Raw genomic sequence first — 19,732 nt, 5'->3', positions numbered from 1 at the left:
CTTGGGCATGAACGAGGTGGCAACAGCTGGCATCCCAACTCTGCGGGCAGCCTGCAGGGCAGGAGCCAGCCTCCTGTCTCTGGCCAGCTTGTCTTGCCTCCACCAGCCTTGGATATTTCTGGTCGTAAGAAAATTCCTTAGAATGCTGGTTAACAGGGAAAATTCAAGCTGTGGAACCCCAGACTCAGTAAGGCGGCTTTCGTGGTGGCCTTTTACCTAGTGTTGCAGGTAATGAGCTGTTTCCCATAGAAGAGGACCGCCCCCCTCCCCCCATTTCATAACCAGTGCTTTGACATAGCTATCCCTGTGCTGGAACATTCTGTTCTGTGCCAATAGACTCCTTCATCTCAGCACGGTGACTTTCACTCCACAGAGGAACTTTGCTGCCCTATTCTAGGACTATGACATAATTCTACCCACTCCTACAGAATCATCCTTCTTGGAAGGTTGACAGTCACTAAGGCTTCCCCGGGAAGACAATGCTGCATCCGGGTTTGCTCAAATTTTCATGCTTTTAGCACAGAAAGACGTTTCTTTCTTTTTTTTTTAGATTGTGCTGGGTTTTCCTTATTGTGCAAGGGCTTTTTCTAGTTGTGGTGAGTGGGGGCTTCTCATCGTGGTGGCTTCTCTTGTTGCAGATTACATGCTTTAGGGCACGCCAGCTTCAGTAGTAGTGGCGCACAGGTTTTGTTGCCCCAAGACGTGTGGGGTCTTCCAGGGCCAGGGATTGAACCCATGTCCCCTGCATGGCCAGGCAGATTCTTAACCACTGGACCACCAGGGAAGTCCAAGATTTTTCTATTTCTGACCCTCAGAGGGGTCCCCAGTCTTCCTTCCCCCACATTGATAAGGAGGCTAGAGGATCACACTCCACCTTTACTGGTTCATTTTTTCCTGCATCTATCCATTGAAGAGAAACTAAAGAGCCTATTGATGAAGGTGAAAGAGGAGAGTGAAAAAACTGGCCTAAAACTCAACATTCAAAAAACAAAGATCATGGCATCCGGTCCCATCACTTCATGGCAAATAGATGGGGCAAAAATGGAAATAGTGACAAACTTTATTTTCTTGGGCTCCAAAATCACTGCAAATGGTGACTGCAGCCGTGAAATTAAAAGATGCTTGCTCCTTAGAAGAAAAGATATGACAAACCTAGACAACGTATTAAAAAGCAGAGACATTACTTTGCCGACAAAGGTCCATCTAGTCAAAGCTCTGGTTTTTCTAAATGTACAGATTTGAGAAAGTGATAGCCACTCAGTCATGTCTATAGAAGGCTGAGCACTGAAGAATTGATGCTTTTGAACTGTGGTGCTGGAGAAGACTCTTGAGAGTTCCTTGGACTATAAGGAGATCAAACCAGTCAATCTTAAAGGAAATCAACCCTGAATATTCATTGGAAGGACTGATGCTGAAGCTGAAACTCCAATACTTTGGCCACCTGATGTGAAGAGCCAACTCTCTTGAAAAAGACCCTGATGCTGGGAAAGATTGAAGGCAGGAGGAGAAAGGGACAACAGAGGTTGAGATGATTGGATGGCATCACCAAGTCAATGGACATGAGTTTGAGCAAACTCTGGGAGACAGTGAAGGACAGGGAAGCCTGGTGTGCTGTAGCCCGTGGGGTCTCAAAGATTCAGACATGACTGAGCAACTGAACAACAGCAACAAATCCATCGAAGAGAATTTGCTGGACATCCTTAGAGAAGGTGAGGGCTTCCCTGGTAGCTCAGCTGGTAAAGAATCTGCCAACAATGCGGGAGACCTGGGTTCAGTCCCTAGGTTAGGAAGATCTTCTAGAGAAGGGAAAGGCTAGCCACTCCAGTATTCTGGCCTGGAGAATTCCATGGACAGAGGAGCCTGGCAGGCTCCTCCATGGGTTTGCAAAGAGCTGGACACGACTGAGCGACTTTCACTTTCACTTTTAGAGAAGGTGAAAAACTTCCCAGCACTGTGGTTTTTTCAACTGGCACACACCTGAAGCTGTGAGATAGACTGCAGTGAATCTGTTTTTAAAAATAGTTCTGGGGGCTTTTTATATATAAGTTCTTTATTTTGGGGAGAAGTAAACTATAGTTAATTTACAATACATAAGCTCTTTAAAAACAAAAATTTCGACTTAACAGTTTTCTCAAAATAAACCATTTGCCAAATTAAGAAATATGTATTTTGGGGTTGTCTTCAAATATCTGATTGTGTCCCAATCAACATTTCCATGCATATTTCTTCATAAGTGCTTTAATCTGAGTATTTCCACAATGTGCCCTTGACACAAGAGTGAATTCACCATCTCTTAGGGGAGAAAGAAAGGCAGTTACAGTGGCTGTGATTGGCGCTATGACAGACAGCTGGCTGGGAACTCAGAGCATGGCACAATCCTGGCTGACCACAGAGGGGCATAGGAGGGACGCTCCTCAGAAAATGAAGACGTATCATATTTTAACATGTATATATCATATTATAACACGTATTTTAACACGTATATATAAATATATATATTTTTCACTAGAAAAATAATATTGACGAATCTATTTGCAGGGAAGGAATGGAGATGCTGACATAGAGAACAGACTTGTGGACACAGTAGGGGAAGGAGAGAGTGGGACAAGTGGAGAAAGTAGCATGGACATGTATATACTATCATGGGTAAAATAAAGATAGCCAGTGAGAGATTGCTATATAACACAGGGAGCCCAGCCAGGCGCTCTGTGATGACCTAGAGGGGTGGGTTGGGAAGAGGGAGGAGAGGCTCAATAGGGAGGAGATATACGTATACTTATGGATGATTTGTGTATTGTATGACAGAAACCATCAAAACATTGTAAAGCAATTTTCTCCCAATTAAAAAATAAAACAAACAAAGAAAACGAAGGCTGGAAACCATCTCAGAGGATGAGTGAAGTTGATTACTATCGGGGTGGGGGGGACCTGTTGAGACAGGTGGTTTGTGCTTCAGGCATAAGATTGCAAAAATAAAGCAAGGCTAGATTTTACAGGGCCTCATGTGCCAGGCTGAGGAACTCTGGCTTCATCCTGTGCGCTTTGAGGATTTGCTGTAAAGGATTTCAAATAGGAAAGTGACATGATCGAATTTGTATCTGGAGTCTCTTAAACAAAGGGTTGGAGAGAGGTGAGTCTAGAGGCAAAGAAATCAGCTGAGAGCCTTGGCAGTGGTCCAGACAACAGGTGAAGAGGGGTGGGAGTAAGGGGGAGTCGTGGGAGTGGAGAGAAGACAGCAAAATTCCCTCTACTTAGGAGGTGAAACTAACAGGATTTCATGAGTATTGGATATTGGAGGTGCCAAGGCACGAACATCAAGAGAAACATCCTGCTGAAAGAAGGCAGCCTACCTGAAGCACGCATCAGAATCTGTTGGGCAGTAACTCCTGGGAAAAGATTTATTTTCTAAGAAATTAAAGATAACTTGTCGTGTGTCTGGAGGAGGAAGAGTGTTTCGTGAGGTTGTAGGGGGTGAGGTGGAGGGGACCTGACAGGTAGGTGGGGGCAGGGTTGGGAACACAGGGCTTCCATGTTCAGACGGAAATATTGTTGGGGGTTCTTTGCATATGGGATGAAGAGGCCTATGGGGGTTCAGAACACTCTCAGATTCAAACCAAAACCAAAATAATCCTGGGCCACCTCTCCACCTAGCACTGATCAGGGAAGATGCTGGAGAAGCAAACTATACTAGAGTCACTCCAGATAATTCTGTCCTGATCCTGTGGGTTTCCTTCCAAGGAGAGAAGCTAGGAGGCGGGATCTAGCAAGTCCAAGGATGAGAGGAGCACACAGAAGTGTGCTGGTCACAGCTGGGGGGTCACCAAGGCAATGTCACCAAACTACCTATGTGTAAGGAGAGCGGTTCTCTTGGATCACCAACATCCCTGCCTCATTGGAAAACTTGCTTCATGGAAACAGTTCCATAATAACCTGATGTGCAACTGGAGTGGTTTGTCAAAAAAAGGAACCTCTAGCTGTGTGTCTGCTGCTTGTGTGGACACTGGGTCAGAAACATTCCCCACCCCCCACTTTCTTTTTCCACAGCTTTCTTTTTTATTATTATTTTTAAACTTTAGAAAAAATTTTGGCTGTACCTCATGGCTTGCAGAATCTTAGTTCCCTGACCAGGAATTGAATCTGGGCCCACAACCCTGAAAGCACTGAGTTTTAACTACTGGACCACCAAGGAATTCTCTTCACTACTTCTTTATAGCCAGGTTTGCCACCATGATAGAAGCCCTCTTAACCAGGCTCCCCCTAAAACTGCTAGATAAGCCCTAATCTCCCCTTTTCAGGAAAACACACTGACTAAATTTCCTCATCCATGGAGCATACAGGCTGGTTTGCCTGGAGGTCCTCAGGCTAACTCCAGGCATGGCCCAGGTAGGCAGATCCAGGAAGGAGAAGATATCCACCCACCAAGGGACCAGAGAGATAGGACAAGCTGGAGCCCCCTTGTGTGGGAGCCAATTAAACACAGCAGACATTATTGCAGCCTGTGAGACAGAAGGGCAGAAAAGAACAGGACACCCACATTTGGGCAGAAAAGAACAGGCATCCTCATCATTCAGAACCCTTTGGACATTGGAGAGCGGCAAGGACGCAGGGCTGGCATCGGGGCATCCCGTGGACCTTGTTATGATACCCAGGGAAATTTCTATAGCAACAACAGACAGAAAGACTGCTGGAAACAAAAGACAATTTCCTGTGCCAGCTTTGGGGAAGACAAAACAAAACACCTAAAAAAAAAAGGCAGCGAGAAAAGCACAAACGTAACCCCCACCCCACATGTGATTAGTCCATGTTATCAGAGAAGACAAGCCGTGGTAAAGAAAGATAGAGGCCAGGCCAGCTCTGCAGGCTAATCTCCCTGAGAATTAAAGCTTCATTAACTTGTTTTTGGCATTTCTCAGGAAGAATCCACAAGTTCTGAACTGTGACCGTTTGTATATTATTTCTTCTTATCGCTAAGCAAAAAAAAAAAAAAAAAAAACAAAACACATGGTTTGCCCATACCGACAGTGATTGGTGGATAGTGAAGACCTAACACTGACTGTTTGGAATTTGTCACTTATTGGCAATTTCCTGCCTTTTTCACTCCCTCAAGTCTATCCCTACAGGCGCTTAGGCTAGAAACCCCTTTTTCTTACCCCACTCCCACCCACGATGTTCCTTTTTCTCCTTTTCCCTTGCTTTTTGAAGGGATCAGTGGTGAAGGGAGGGATTGCTAGGAAGCACCTCACTTTCTCCTCTCCAATTCTCCTGCTTGGGCTTGTTGCTTCCCAGGAATGGGGAGATGACTACCACATCCTGAGGCAGAACTGTTTTGGGTGTCATACTTGATGATGGAATCTCAGGAGGGGAAGCAGAGGACAGAGGATCCTCAGGAGCCTCAGAGCCTTTCCCAAAGCGAAAGCAAATTTCCTGTACTACATGTGTGATGTTATGGGGAGGACTGAAAACAGATAAGGACCCCAGAGAGCCAGAAACCATACTTCGGGCACTCGCCCCTTCCCTAGCGCTTCCCTCAGGCAAGGCCCCTCTGCCTAGAGTCCTAACACTGTGGTCTAGTTTGTAATTTTGGGAAACCACCCCTTTCCAACATTCATCCTCAAGCCTCAGAAAATTCCCTGCAACTTTGGTGTACAGCGTGAAAACTGCATGGAATTCAGAGCTGGAAAAACCTAGACTCCAGTCTCCATGCTCCCTTCTGTCTAGGTGTTAAGACCTTAGGAAGGGGGTGTTTCTGGAGGCACTGTGTCTAGGTCCCCAGGCCCCATGGACAGGGTCACTGTGAGGCTCCAGAAGGCTTGTGGTGTCAAAACTCCTGACATATCATTGTGCACACTGAGTGTCTGGAGTCTGAGAGTGGGGGTGATGGTGCAAAGGGGAGGAGATGAAGGCATTTCCCATTCAGAAGCAGGTGTCCTGGGAAAAAAGCTCTGCTCAGTCATCCAGCACTGGGCAAGGCCGCTGTGTGATCAAGCAGGCTGTGGCAGCAATGAGGGGCGAGGGTTAAACTCATCCTCTGTGCAGACAGTGGCTAGAACAACACACATTTCATCTCACAGGGTATGTGGGTCAGAAGTCCAGACACAGAGAATCTGGGACCTCCACTCGTGGTGTGCCCAAGCTGAAATTGAGGGTTCCACAGGGGCCATGATCTTTTCCGGGGCTCAGGGTCACCTTCTCAGGTCACTGGTTGTCAGCAGAATCATTCCTTGTAGGAGTAGGAGGTGGTCCAGTTTTCTTTTTACTTATTTATTATATATTTTTACTGAAGAAGAGTTGATCTACAATGTTGTGTTAGTTTCAAACATACACCAAAGTGATTCAGTTATACATGTATATTATCTTTCAGAATTTTTTCCCTTATAGGTTATTAAAAGATATTGAATAGAGTTCCCTGTGCTATACAATAGGTCCTTTTTTATCTATTTTTCATATAGTAGTGTGTATCTGTTAATTCCAAACTCATAATTTATCCTTCCCCTCTTTCCCCTTTGGTAAAGTTTGCTTTCTGTGTCTGTGGGTCTATTTCTGTTTTGTAAATAAATTCACTTTTTAAATCATTTTTTTGAAGATTTTACATATGTGTCTATTTCTGAGACACGTGGCATCATCAGATACAGTGGAATCAAAAATTGGATGCAGGTATTGTGCCAGCTGACAGAAAAGTTCTTCTTTGAAGACCTCCTTAGCAAGAGATTAGGATATATAAAATGCTTCCCTGGTGGCTCAGTCGGTAAAGAATCCACCTGCAATGCAGGAGACCTAGGTTCGATCTCTGGGTCAGGAACATCCCTGAAGAAGAAAATGGCTACCCACTCCTGTATTCTTACCTGGAGAATCCCACGGACAGAGGAGCCTGGCAGGTTACAGTCCATGGGGTCGTCAGAGTCAGACATGACTTAGGGTCTAAACCACCACCAGCACCATGTATAAAATAGATAAACAACAATAGCCTACTGTGTAGCACAGGGAACTCTGCTCAATACTCTCTAATGATCTATATGGGGAAAGAATCCAAAACAAGAGTGGATATACGTTATGTATAACTGAATCACTTTGCTGTACACCTGAAGCTAACACAACATTGTAAATCAACTACACTTCAATAAAAATTTTTTAAAAAAGAGAGAGACACAGACAGACTCCTGCTGCCCTGAGGCCCTATTACATGAATTGGTACTTATAGCCGGCAGCACAGACTCTGTTTCACCGAAAACTTCCAGCTGGAGCGTCGTCTTTTTGTAACCTCAGTGACGGCAGAGAAAATGATTCATGGGTTCACAGATAAGAGAGAGACAGAGCCAGAGAGTGAACCATTCATGCTTCATCCTAAAGCTGAGAAAACCTCAGTCTGGGGTTGGACGTCTCCAAAGACCAAGGTACAAATCAGGCTGGTTCTCCCAGTGCCAGGGGACAACAGAGGCAGGGAGCAGAAGTCCAGGCTGGTGGTGGGGCTGCCAGGCAGATGCTCATTCCTTCTGAACACCGGTGCCCTCCTACCCTTGGGGATCTTTGCAATCTCAACTTGGGCTGTTCAAAGTCCTTTCTGGCCCACTTTCTGGTCGGGTTACTTGGAGCAAAACCATTCCCTGGCAGCTATTTTTTGCATGCTGGGCTCTTTGGGTACTCAGGCATAAACCTGTGAAAAATGAAACAGCAAGACCCAATGCCAAGAAGACAAAGGAAGAGATAGCATTGTTCACCATGATTAATTGCCAGATGGTCAAGATAAAAACCTCCCTGGAGTTCAGAAGAAGCAGCAATTGCCTCACACTCGGTGCTGAGTCAGAGGTTGACTTGATGAAAATTTTTAGCCTGGATTCAGTCCAAACTGTTTTTTTTTCCTTCTCTCACCACCTTCCATTTCCCCTCCCCTCCAGAACTGCTGGGTGTTTGGAAGTAAAGGTGTTTTCTAAGCAAAGTGTTAAGAAGAACTGTCAGTCTAAACAGGCTTCCAAAGAACAGCAAGAAAGCACCACTAGGTAGCAGTGTCTTAAAGCAATTGTCTTAAAGCGATCCAGGTTTTTTTACTTGATGGAGTGACTTAGTTTTAGCATGAGAAATACAGAATAGTCATAGAGTGTACCTTTCCTCTCATGAGTGACTTCTGTGCAGGTAGAAACAAAACGCTCCATCACCCCCTGTTTGATGGGAGCCATCATGAGAAACGCTGGGCTGGAAGAAACACAAGCTGGAATCAAGATTGCCAGGAGAAATATCAATAACCTCAGATATGCAGATGACACCACCCTCACGGCAGAAAGTGAAGAAGAACTAAAGAGCCTCTTGATGAAAGTGAAAGAGGAGAGTGAAAAAGTTGGCTTAAAGCTCAATGTTCAGAAAACTAAGATCATGGCATCTGGTCCCATCACTTCATGGGAAATAGATGGGGAAACAGTGGAAACAGTGTCAGACTTTATTTTTTTGGGCTCCAAAATCACTGCTGATGGTGATTGCAGCCATGAAATTAAAAGATGCTTACTCCTTGGAAGGAAGGTTATGGCCAACCTAGATAGCATATTTAAAAGCAGAGACATTACTTTGCCAACAAAAGTCCGTCTAGTGAAGGCTATGGTTTTTCCAGTAGTCATATATGGATGTGAGAGTTAGACAGTGAAGAAAGCGGAGCGCCGCAGAATTGATGCTTTTGAACTGTGGTGTTGGAGAAGACTCTTGAAAGTCCCTTGGACTGCAAGGAGATCCAATCAATCCATCCTAAAGGAGATCAGTCCTGGGTATTCATCGGAAGGACTGATGTTGAAGCTGAAACTCCAATACTTTGGCCACCTGATGCAAAGAGTTGACTCCTTGGAAAAGACCCTAATGCCGGGTGGGATTGGGGGCAGGAGGAGAAGGGGACGACAGAGGATGAGATGGTTGGATGGCATCACTGACTCGATGGACATGGGTTTGGGTAGACTCCGGGAGTTGGTGATGGACAGAGAGGCCTGGTGTGCTGCAATTCATGGGGTTGCAAAGAGTCGGACACAACTGAGCGATTGAACTGAATTGAACTGAAGCTTGAATCCAGCAAAGTTGCTGGGTTTGACCTAAACCAAGACTCAGAAAAAGTCCTTCCAAAAGTATTTACTGAGCCTCTATGTAAAACAAGGCAGACGTGAACTTACCTTCCGAGAATTTACAGTTTATCTGCAAAGAGAGAAATAGCAGCACAGTGTGTTTGGGTTACCTATTGCTGTGTCAAATACCGTTGTAAAACTCCGTGGTTAAAAATTTAAAAACAAAAACGATGCTTTGTTTCTCAAAAGTCTGTGGGTGGACTGGGCTCAGCTGGGCAGTTCTTCTGCTTCACATCCTGGAACAGCTTCATTCAGCTGGGAGCCTGGCAGGGAGAGGGGTGGAAGGTCCAAGATGGCCATCTTCCCACCAGGGTCTCACATTTTTCAGTAGCCAAGCCTGGGTTTCTTGAAGGTGTGGTGACTGGCTTCCAAGGAGGAGGGTTTCAAGGAAACAGGCCCCGGGATACAGGTCTTAGTAGGATACAGGTCTGTATCACTCTGATTAATGTCCTGGTAGTTGAAGCAAGTCACACAATCACTCCCACAGTCAGTATGGGAGGGGTCATGTAAATTTATGCAAATAGGAGGTGTGTTTCTTCTGGGGGTCACCAATGTAGTCATCCTCCATGTAGTCTAGTACATAGTAGGAAAGCAGTAAGGAGAACACCAGAGGGGCAACCAGGCTCAGATTTAAAGGTCAAGGTGACTTCCTTCCTAGAGGAACAGACCTTAACTGAAAGGAGAAGGATCAGGAGGCATGCCAAAGACATCTATCATTTCATCTTTATTTCCCACGAAGCTACTCATAAAGTGTGTGTTAAGTATACTATGCATATAGTTATTTGTCTTTATTTTGCAAAAATTAATCAACTGTCAGCAGACATAGACATAGCACACTTTTCACAGGGCCACAGCTGCCAGCAAGAACAACTCAATCTCCATCACGTCTCTCCTATTCACTCTGGGCCCAGTTCCCAGCGATGTGACCCTGTCTTTGGATTCTATTGTTAAGACTCTCTCAGAAGTAAGCTCTCACAGAAAAACCCAAATGAGCTTTTTACCCAATACATGTCAGCGTTTCCTGCTCTCACTTTCCACTTGGTAGCATTGATGCCTCCAGAGCAGAAATGTTCCGATGTTGATTGTTAAGCCTTAATTCTTTTAAGATTATTATTTCCTGATTCCTCGGCTTCTTTTTCTTGGAACTCTGAACATTTTCCCAAGAATGGTGGAGAAGGCATTCTTGCCCAGGGGAATACTTAAATTGTGGTTGAAACAAAGAGGATGAAGGGGAGAGGCAGTCAGAGTGAAGCAGAAGCGGAGAAGTCATGCAAGGAGGGTCTCATCTCATGAGCCCTTTTGAATTAGAGCTTTATCCTAAAGGAAATAGGAAATCACTGAAAAGTTTGAAGAAGGTGAATGACACAATCAGAATTTCATTTTGGAAAGATCTCCAAGGCAGAGGTGTGGACAATGGATTGGAGGCAGGGAAATTTACTAGAAGGCTGAAGAAATGGTGCCAGAGGTTGACAATAATATTGTGAACTTGGTAGGGGCCATGGGGATGGGACAGGAAGGAACCAGGAATCCGGAAAGACCAGTCTTCATGATTGACTGGATGTGGGAGGTGGGGGTCGGCTAAAGTTTGCAGTCAGCCTCTGGTCTCATGCCTGATGACCTGTCCAGGAAGATACCCCAGATTCTGAATGCATAGGGACAGCAGAGATAAACACTGTTTCTTCTTATAGTCCACCAAACACCTCCCCCAGTTATTTCCTTTTATAGAGGCTCACTCTCCCTCCTTACACAGTGTCTGTCTTAACCTTGGAGTTTCCTAAACAAAAGTCATCTTTAATACTATTATTTTCCGCCACAATCGTTAAGCATCTCCCAGAGACAACTCTGTTCCATCATGGCTATGTCAGGTTCGAATGGCACTTTTATCTCATTTTCCAGACAGGAGCAAGCCAAGAGAAATTCCAGAATGAAAATCCAGGATACAGAAAGCAATAAAAAAAGGTGCTTTTTCCATAGAACCACTGCTGGTCTGTATGCCTGTTCGGTGTTTCTGAAAATGGCACCAACTCTGCTTGGCTGATGCAGCCCCATGGCTTCCATTCTGGTGGCTGGTGTGATGGGCTGGGACAGTGATGAGCACATTCATGAACTCTGCCCTCTGCAGGGAGGCAGTTCTCCATGGTCCCTCACATCTCTGTACCTCTTGCCAGCAGAGGCACTATTCTTTCCAAGGACGTTTGTATGGCAAATAGCTTGGGAAAAAAAGAGATAGGATCTCCCTTTAGAGAAAAAGGAAGTTTGTACTATGTCATATAATAAAGATGACTCCCTCCAAGGCCAAGGTCAGGTTTGCTGGCAGCCCATGATAAATGATTGGGGTTCCTTAAGCACAGAGTTCCTGAGCTGTGATGCCAGCCCTGTGTGTGCGGCATCAACCTGAACTTGACAGATGAGGGGAGCTGATGGAGGAGCCTGAAGTTCACACTGCCCCCTGAGCTGCTTCATCGCGTGTTTCTGACCCAGGAGTCTCATGTCTTCTGCCAGCATCCACACAGTTGCGACAGGTGAGCCAGTGAGCTTGTGAGGAGGGTAAAAAAACACTCAAATCCTTCAGTTTCTGAAACTCCCACAGAGCTTACATTCTAATGGAGGAAGAAAAAAACATGTAAACAAGCAAAGCAATCGTGATTCTCAGAATGACTAGAGAGAAACAGATTAGAGGCTAAAACAGACAATGTGGCTCGTGGTGGGGGTACCACAGTGGGGATGGCCTCTCGGGAGTGGGACCATTTCAAGCATCTAAGGGAGAACTTAGGCAGAACTCATCATGAGGCAGGAGCCCAAGGACCCCAGGCAGTGGAAATTGCACATACATCCTTACGGCCTGTTTGAGGAACAGGAAAAAGACTGGTGGGGCTGTGGGATGGTAAATGAGAGAAATCAGTGTCCTGAGATGAGGGGAGAAGTGGGCACAGTAAGTGCAGCACGAATTCTAGCATGTTATAGGTTTTGGACATTTCTTAAGACTTTCAAGCAGGGAGTGAACTGGCCTGTTTAACAGCTGTTGATACATCTACTAGCTGCATTTCTGGGCCCTGGAGATGTTGCAAGGAATCAACCATACATGGAGTTAATAGTCTAATGGAGGGGGGCAGAAACTCATGATAAATAAGTAAAATGCAAAGACCTTAGGTGGTGGGGAGTGCTGCGGAGGGGCTGGGGGTGGGGGAGCCTAGGTGAGAGCTCAGACAGGTGGCCAGGGGCCCCACTGAGAGGGAGACATTTGAACCTGACCTGAGGAGGGGGAGGAAGGCAGCCATGGGGTATCTGTGAGGGGGGCCTCCAGGTGGGAGGGGACATAGCGAGCAAGCGCACAGATCCTGGGGGGGGGCATAATTGGCATTTGAGGGTCTAGAGTGGGGTGAGGGCTTCCCAGGTGGCTCAGTGGTAAAGAACCTGCCTGCCAATGAAGGAGACGTGGCTTCGATCCCTGGGTTGGGAAGATCCCCTGGAGAAGGAAATGGTGACCCACTCCAGTATTCTTGACTGGAGAATCCCCATGGACAGAGGAGCCTGGTGGGCTACAGTCCATAAGGTCGCAAAGAGTCAGACATGACTTAGCAACAAAACAACAACAGAATGGCGTGGGCCAGGGGGGGTCCTTGCGGATGTGCTCAGAGATGCCCCAGGACAGTGCTTTGCAGCTGTTATGAGGACTTGGGCATTGACTCTGAGTGACAAGAGCCCTGTTAGGACCCTTTGAAAATGAGTCCATCTTTGAAAATGGAAGAGGTAGAAACCGGGAGAAAACAAGAACAATTAGGGAACATCACCATCAGCGGCATCCTGAGATTCTCAGAGAATTAAGGGAGCATTTAAGACAGAGTCTGTTCCTGTTTCAATGTTGTGCAATACTTCACCATTTTCCCTTCAAGAGAGGTGATACAAAGACCAGAAAAATCACTGTCTCTTAGCGCTTAGGCAAACGGGAACCGCCCCCTGCTGGCCGACAGCGGGTAACGCAGGCCAGGCATTTCTCTGGGGGAGGATACCCTGGCTCAGCAGAGGCTTCCCCATAGCTCAGTCCGTAAAGAATTTGCCTGCAATGCAGGAGATCGGAGTTCGATCCTTGGGTCGGGAAGATCTTCTGGAGAAGGAAATGGTAACCCACTCCAGTATTCTTGCCTGGAGAATCCCCTCCAGAGAGAATGGACAGAGGAGCCTGGCGGGCTATGGCACGGGGTTGCAAGAGTTGGACACGATTTAGCCACCAAACCGCCACTGCCGAGTAGGGTGGGAGGAGGCGGGATTCTATTTCTCTCCATCTGATTCCTTCCCCCCCAGAGAGCATCAAATCCAGCATCAAATCTACAGGGCAAGTCCAGACAATTGTCTTGGACAACAGGCTCCAGGCAGCACCTCTCACTTGTTTCTCCACAGATTACCAATCTGGGGGTCCGGGGTTGATCCCTAGATGGCCAGAGGGCATGGGGGAGTCTTCCCAGGGCAGCTCTGGTACCGGAAGCCCTGGTGGAGTGGAGGGCCCAGACCTGAAGCCCAGGAGAGGAACCCCTTTCCTCAGGGTTTCAGTCATCCATTCAGGACAGAGTCCTCAGGAGGAGGAAGGGGCCACATCCAGGTTGGATGGCCTGGCTCTGATCCTCCTTGTTCCTGCTCTGATTAGCCCAGGAATATCTGCTCACTGACCGTTCTCCCCGACTCCCGTGTTGTCATCTGGTTTCTGGTTAAAGGGCAAAGGTCTCCTTTCCAGGGCCCTGCCCAGGGTTGGAGTCACTGGACATCTTACCACATGTGTCCCCACTGGCCAGCTCAGGTTGTGTCACTGTGGGCCGTGTCCCTGGGGCCACTTGGCTCTGTCCTGGCCCGCTGTGGCCTGCATGGGAGCACACTCACATGCACACAGGGGTGTCATCTGTGCGTCATCTGTGGTTTTGCTGTGTCCACACATGAGTTCAGGAACCCCCGTGCCAGGCCTGGGGCATGTTCCCCCTAAACCCACGTGTTGAAGCTCTGATCTCTATTGTGACTGTATAAGGGAGACATGACCTTTAAAGTGGTGAAGAAGACTGAATGAGGTCATAAGGGTGGGTGGGGCCCTAACCCAGTAGGGCTGGTGTTCTCATGAGAAGAAGCAAGGGGAAGGGGAGGTAGCTGCACAGGGAAAAGTTTGTGAGACAACAGCGAGGAGGCTGTTCCATCTGCAAGCCCAGTAGGGAGCCAGCTGCAGACACCAGACCAACAAACACCAAACCTGCCGACACTTTGACCTTGGATGTCCAGCCTGCAGAAACTGAGCAAAGAAATGCCTATGGTTCAAGTCTCCAGACTCCAAAACACTCTGGCGTCTTTTGTTACAGCATATGGAACAGACTAACACAGTCACGTGTGTGTCAGGATGTCGAACCATGGGAAGCGAGGGAGACAATCTATTATGAGACGTTCTCACTCAGAGTGGGGCAGAGAGGCTGGGATGGAAGGAGAAGCAGGAAAAAGGACAGGAATAAAGACTGTCCGATGTTGTCAGGGCCCCCAGTACCTCCATCCTATGGGTTGCATCCTGCTTCCTTTTTGTGATTGTCATCAGGAGCGTGCAGCAGGGCCCAGTGACCCTCCATGGCCTGCTGTTTGCCAAGAGAACACTCCTCCAGGTCGGAGCTTTCACAGTTCACTCACCTGCAGTTGGAGGTCTCCCCCAACACCCTGGCCCTGGGTAAGCTTTTATGGTCAAGCACATGCTTTCCTGATGGAGTTGAACATGATGGCATCCTGGGCAGGCCTGTGTTAAGCCAGTACTAGGCACTAATATCTCTCTGCATTGTTCAGCCATCGCACAGATACAAGTGCCCCTTAAAAATGGCAGTGCTGTGCTTGAAATTTTCAAGAGAAGACATGTTGGGGATGTGTGTATGTGTGTGTGTGTGTGTGTGTCTACCACCCCTCGTTCTGTCTTCTTTCCAAGATACATAATTAGAGCTTTCGGAAAGGAAAGGGGGAGGAAAACGGCTAACACACAGCCATGCCCATATGTGCCCCCCACCTCTTTGGAGTGATGCCCCTTCCCCCACCCCAGCCCAGAGACAGCACTTTAGCAAGAATACACCTTCTCTAAGCCACTGATGTTGAAGCTGAAACTCCAATATTTGGGCCACCTGATGTGAAGAGCTGACTCATATGAAAAAACCCTGATGCTGGGAAAGATGGAAGGCAGGAGGAGAAGGGGACAACAGAAGATGAGATGGTTGGATGGCATCACTGACTCAATGGACGTGAGTTTGAGTAAAGTCTGGGAGCTGGTGATGGACAGGGAGGCCTGGCATGCTGCAGTCCATGGGGTCGCAAAGACTCAGACACGACTGAGCGACTGAACTGAACTGAACTGAAGCGAAGCCACGAGAATGCAGCCATAGAGGAGTTTGTCTGCAAATAAACGTGTAGACTTAAAACTCAGCCTTCCTGATTGAAATCGGTTGCAAAAAGTTACACTGGGTCAAAGAGAGGAAGTGGGAGAGATTTCACTAACGACCAGAAATGCTTTTCAAAGGCAAACTCTCTCCCCTCAAAGCCATGCAGCCCTACCTTCCTGGACGTGAGCAGTGCTGGAAGCTGGAGGAGGGTCGACATCCCATACTCCAACACACACACACACACACACACACACACACACACACACACACACTGCACCACAGGCCTGATTCAGCTCGGGGCCGCCAAGTAGCCAGCACCAGCACAAGGGTGCAGCCTCAATACGAAAGAGGCCCCCCAGCACTCTGACCCTTGTTATCAAAAATAGTGGTTCTTGGATGTGACAGCTGGGATGGTTGGAATTGTTGGAAGAAATTCCTAGCAAGCCGGGCGCTTCTAGGGGAGCCTGTGAGTTGAGATGGGGACAGATGAAGGACAAGAAAAATGTTTAAAGAATGCTGTTACTCTCAGCTATCAGCTCCAAGTTCTAAACTGAGAAAACTGCTAGTTGCCTCAGAGAAAAGAGAAGTCCATCCATGAACCCTATGTCCAGGAGTGGGTTGGCATCTTCCCTATGAGGACCTTGAGACCTTTGTACAAATCAAGCTCCCTCGTTCGCACAGCTGTCAGTGGTGAGGCCCCTGCTCTCAGATGCAGTTTTCTTGATACCACCAGTGGTGCCAAAGCAAGCTGTTTCTGTCTGCATCCGTCATGCAAACAGTGTACCTAAGGGTCAAGGTCAAGGTCAATTCCTGTATCTCTTCTGCTGAGGTTTTTGCCCTTTTCTCCCCCTCTTCGTTACTTCTCACTGCCTGCTGCCTCTTTCTCCCTTATGTTCCCTAAGCCAAGGGTCAGTTACTGGGCACTTCTGGGGTTAAGTGTACAGATACTCTCATCCGATCATCATAACCGCCCTGAAGAAGGAGAGAGAAAGAAAGAAATGGGGATACAGAGAAGTGCCTACCTGGATGGAGGCTGCACAGCTAATGTATATCAAGGTCGAGACTGGAGCCCTGTGAGGTCTGGCCTCACGTCGCATGCTCCTCTAAGCCTGCACAGCTCTGCACAGCATTTCCAGGCTAGCCCGGGGCTCCAGGACAGAGCAGGGATGGCTCTGGTAGAGTGTCCTGTAGGACCCATGAGTCCCAGGCAGGGCTGTGCTGCCTGATTGCCAACCCTAGCCTCATGGACTCCAAGCCACTCCTGCCACCTGGGCCCAGGGTGTGGGAATCCACCGCAGGCCCAGGACCCTGCTTTCCTGGGGACTTAATGCTTAACACCACTGTTAAGGGGAAACACACTGACTGAAACTGCCCACCCTGGCCAGGCACCATAGTAACCATTCATGTGAGTTGTTTGACAACAGATAAGTCCTGGTAAGGAACATGGAACCAATAAGCCATCACCAACCAGAAGAGTTTAGTAAAGCTCAAAAGGAGATGACATATGTCCTACTACCTCCCAGAATCCTTCTGCTTGGAATCCATCTTGGCTGAGCAATGAGTACGTCACCAGAAAGAACCCTGAGTCAGAGTGATTGGCCACAGACAATTTGAAAACTAATCCCATCACCATAAGACCCAAGACCGAGAGAGCCATGTAGCAGAGCAGTCCTCTTGGGTCCCCACACCCTCCTGCTCTTGGCCCGGGGGGCCCCTTCCCAAAGAAGCCTCTTGCTTTGTCAGCGCATGTGTCTCCTAGGACAATGCATTTCCGAGTGTTAGACAAGAGCCCCCCCTTTCAGGCCCTGGAATGGGTCTCCCTTGCTGCAACACCACCATCAACTGCAAAGTTTTGGTGAAATGAACCATAATTCCTCCTACAGAAAGAGCAGGGGCCCAAACCTAGTCACAAAGGTGAGAGCGGCCCCAGAGAGAAGGAAATGGTGACTTCTAACAAGATCAGACAGAAAGCTGACTCTGCATGTTTTATAAAAATCTCAGCAGAAATTGCCAGCTCTCAGGTGGGAAGAAAGGCCTGGAGCCAGCCCACGTTTGGGACACACCGGTCACTTCCTCACCGGCCTCTCCCTCCACACCCTGGTCCCTCCCGCTGCCGGAGGGTCACAGTCCCTGCGCACAGAGGCCAGCAGCTGCTCTGGCCAGCGAGGGCCCGTCACTGAGGACTAGCCAAGATGGCGCTCCTGTGACACTGGTCAGAACCCGGGCCACATAAGAGAAGGAATCCAGGTCAAGGCTGGGGCATGAGCAGAGTTGACAGTTGAATCTTTGTATTGAGCGCTGATTCTCAAATTCTTGAGCGTTCAGCTCCCAAAGCACACAGTCTCCCCGACGAACTCTGATGTGTAGACTTCTTTTGTCCTCAGTTTACTCCCTAATCTTGCCCACCATCTTCTAAAAGTCAGTGGAAAATGATTTGGGCAACTTCCCTAAGTAGCTCAGGGAGGAGTCACCCCAGGGAGGAAAGTCCAGTGAACTGTGGGGTTCGGGTCACCAGCAGGTCCAACGGGAGACACAGGGATTTTCTCTGATCAGGCTGCAGTTTAGTTTAGTGTGGAGCTCTATACCAACGTCACAGAAGAAAACTGTCCAGACTTAACCGAGCCCCATAGCAACTGTTGCTATGAGCCTCCTGATCTAAACCAACTAGCTCCCTGACCCCATATAAGGTAAAATACCCACCCTATTGGGCTTCCCTGGTGGCTCAGACCATAAAGAATGTGCTTGCAATGCAGGACACCTAGGTTTGATTCTTGGGTCGGGGAGAGCTCCTGGAGAAGGTAATAGCAACCCACTCCAGTATTCTTGCCTGGGAAATCCCATGGAGAGAGGAGCCTCATGGGCTACGGTCTGTGGGTCAGATGCAACTTAGTGACTAAACAACAATAAAATCACCTTATTACCCACCCTGTAGCGTCCTAACCAATCACCTAATGCCACCCTTCCAGTAGGAATTTTCTTTGTCTCAAGGCTATAAAAATTGGCTTCTTGTTGTTCAGTCGCTAAGTCATGTCCAACTCTTTCTGACACCATGGACTGTGGCACGCCAGGCTTCCCTGTCCTTCACTATCCATCTCCTGGAATTTGCTCAGACTCATATCCACAAAGTCGGTGATGCCATCCAACCATCTCATCCTCTGTCACCCTCTTCTCCTCCTGCCCTCAATCTTTCCCAGAATCAGGGTCTTTTCCAATGAGTCCACTTGTCCCATCTACTAGCCTGCAAAAGACGTTGGCTCTCCCTTGAGCCCGCCCACGGTTCCAACAGCATCTCCCACTCTAACTCTGTTCTCCTCTCATTCTGCCTCAGGTCTGGAAATTCTTTTCCAACCCAGGCACAGACCATGACAGTGAAGACTTGGTGTGGCCACAGCTCAGAAAGTTAAAGATTCAAACCAAAATCCGTACATGGACCAAAACAGGTTTCTCAGCTCCTAGTGGGTCAAGTTTGCAAAAGATAACAGTAACTGAAAGACCCGGAGCTGGCAGCCTCAAAGTTCTGAAGGAGGAAAGGGAAGAGAGAGACTTGTGTGTGAGACTGGGAGGGAGGCAGAAGGTGTAACAGGGAGAAGCCAATTGTGACTCCATGTTGGATCTGTTTCTTTGACTTTATCCTTGCTTTATGTTGCTTTTGTTATTATAATCATACATAGTGGCCTGCCTCAGGGAACTCTGCCCCTCTTGTTGCTGTTCTGTCACCAAGTTGCCCTGGACTCTTTATGAGCCCATGGACTACAGCACACCAGGCTTCCCTGTCCTTCTCTATCTCCCGGGGTTTGCTCAAACTCAAGTCCATTGAATCGGTGATGCCATCCAATCACCATCTCATCCTCTGTCTCCCCTTCTCCTCTTGCCCTCCATCCTTCCCAGCATCAGAATCTTTTCCAATGCATTAGCTCACTCTTCTGAATGTTAAACCGAAGTGGCTTTGTTCAGTTCTTAGGGGACAATCTTGACCCTGCCCACCTGTGAATGGCTGCAGAAGAAAAGAAATGAACACATTCCCTCCTATTTTGCAAGATCAATGGCCTTATTTACTTTATTTCCTCACCTCCTCTCCCTCTCTGTGCTATAAAAGAACCTGACATCCAGACCCCGGTAAGATGGGTATTTTGGAGACGCTAGTCTGCCATCTTCTCGGCCTGCCAGCTTTCTGAATTAAGTCATATTTCTGGCCCCCACACCTCATCTCTTGGTTTATTGGCCTGTCATGTGGTGAACAGAGTGAGCTTGGACTCA

The 19,732-nt window shown here is 47.7% G+C and overlaps 2 long non-coding RNA genes across 2 annotated transcripts; one reads left to right on the top strand and one right to left on the bottom strand.

The window, feature by feature from the left end:
* Positions 1 to 6,572: 6,572 nt before the first annotated feature.
* Positions 6,573 to 14,099, bottom strand: LOC145531442 (uncharacterized). Its single transcript, XR_014072449.1, has 4 exons — positions 13,858 to 14,099; positions 8,099 to 11,692; positions 6,843 to 7,009; positions 6,573 to 6,758 (listed from the first exon to the last, which is right to left on the bottom strand). It is a non-coding gene; the product is annotated as an uncharacterized LOC145531442 (long non-coding RNA).
* Positions 14,100 to 14,193: 94 nt separating this feature from the next.
* LOC145531443 (uncharacterized) lies at positions 14,194 to 19,518 on the top strand. The gene is made up of 2 exons (XR_014072450.1): positions 14,194 to 18,162; positions 19,430 to 19,518. It is a non-coding gene; the product is annotated as an uncharacterized LOC145531443 (long non-coding RNA).
* The last annotated feature ends 214 nt before the right edge of the window (positions 19,519 to 19,732 follow it).

Source organism: Giraffa tippelskirchi, chromosome 13, assembly GCF_054371585.1.
Source record: "Giraffa tippelskirchi isolate mGirTip1 chromosome 13, T2T-mGirTip1v1.2.pri, whole genome shotgun sequence".
NCBI classification, from domain to species: Eukaryota; Metazoa; Chordata; class Mammalia; order Artiodactyla; family Giraffidae; genus Giraffa; species Giraffa tippelskirchi.
Note: the sequence above shows the minus strand (reverse complement) of the source record. Positions and strands in the feature narration are given on the sequence as shown.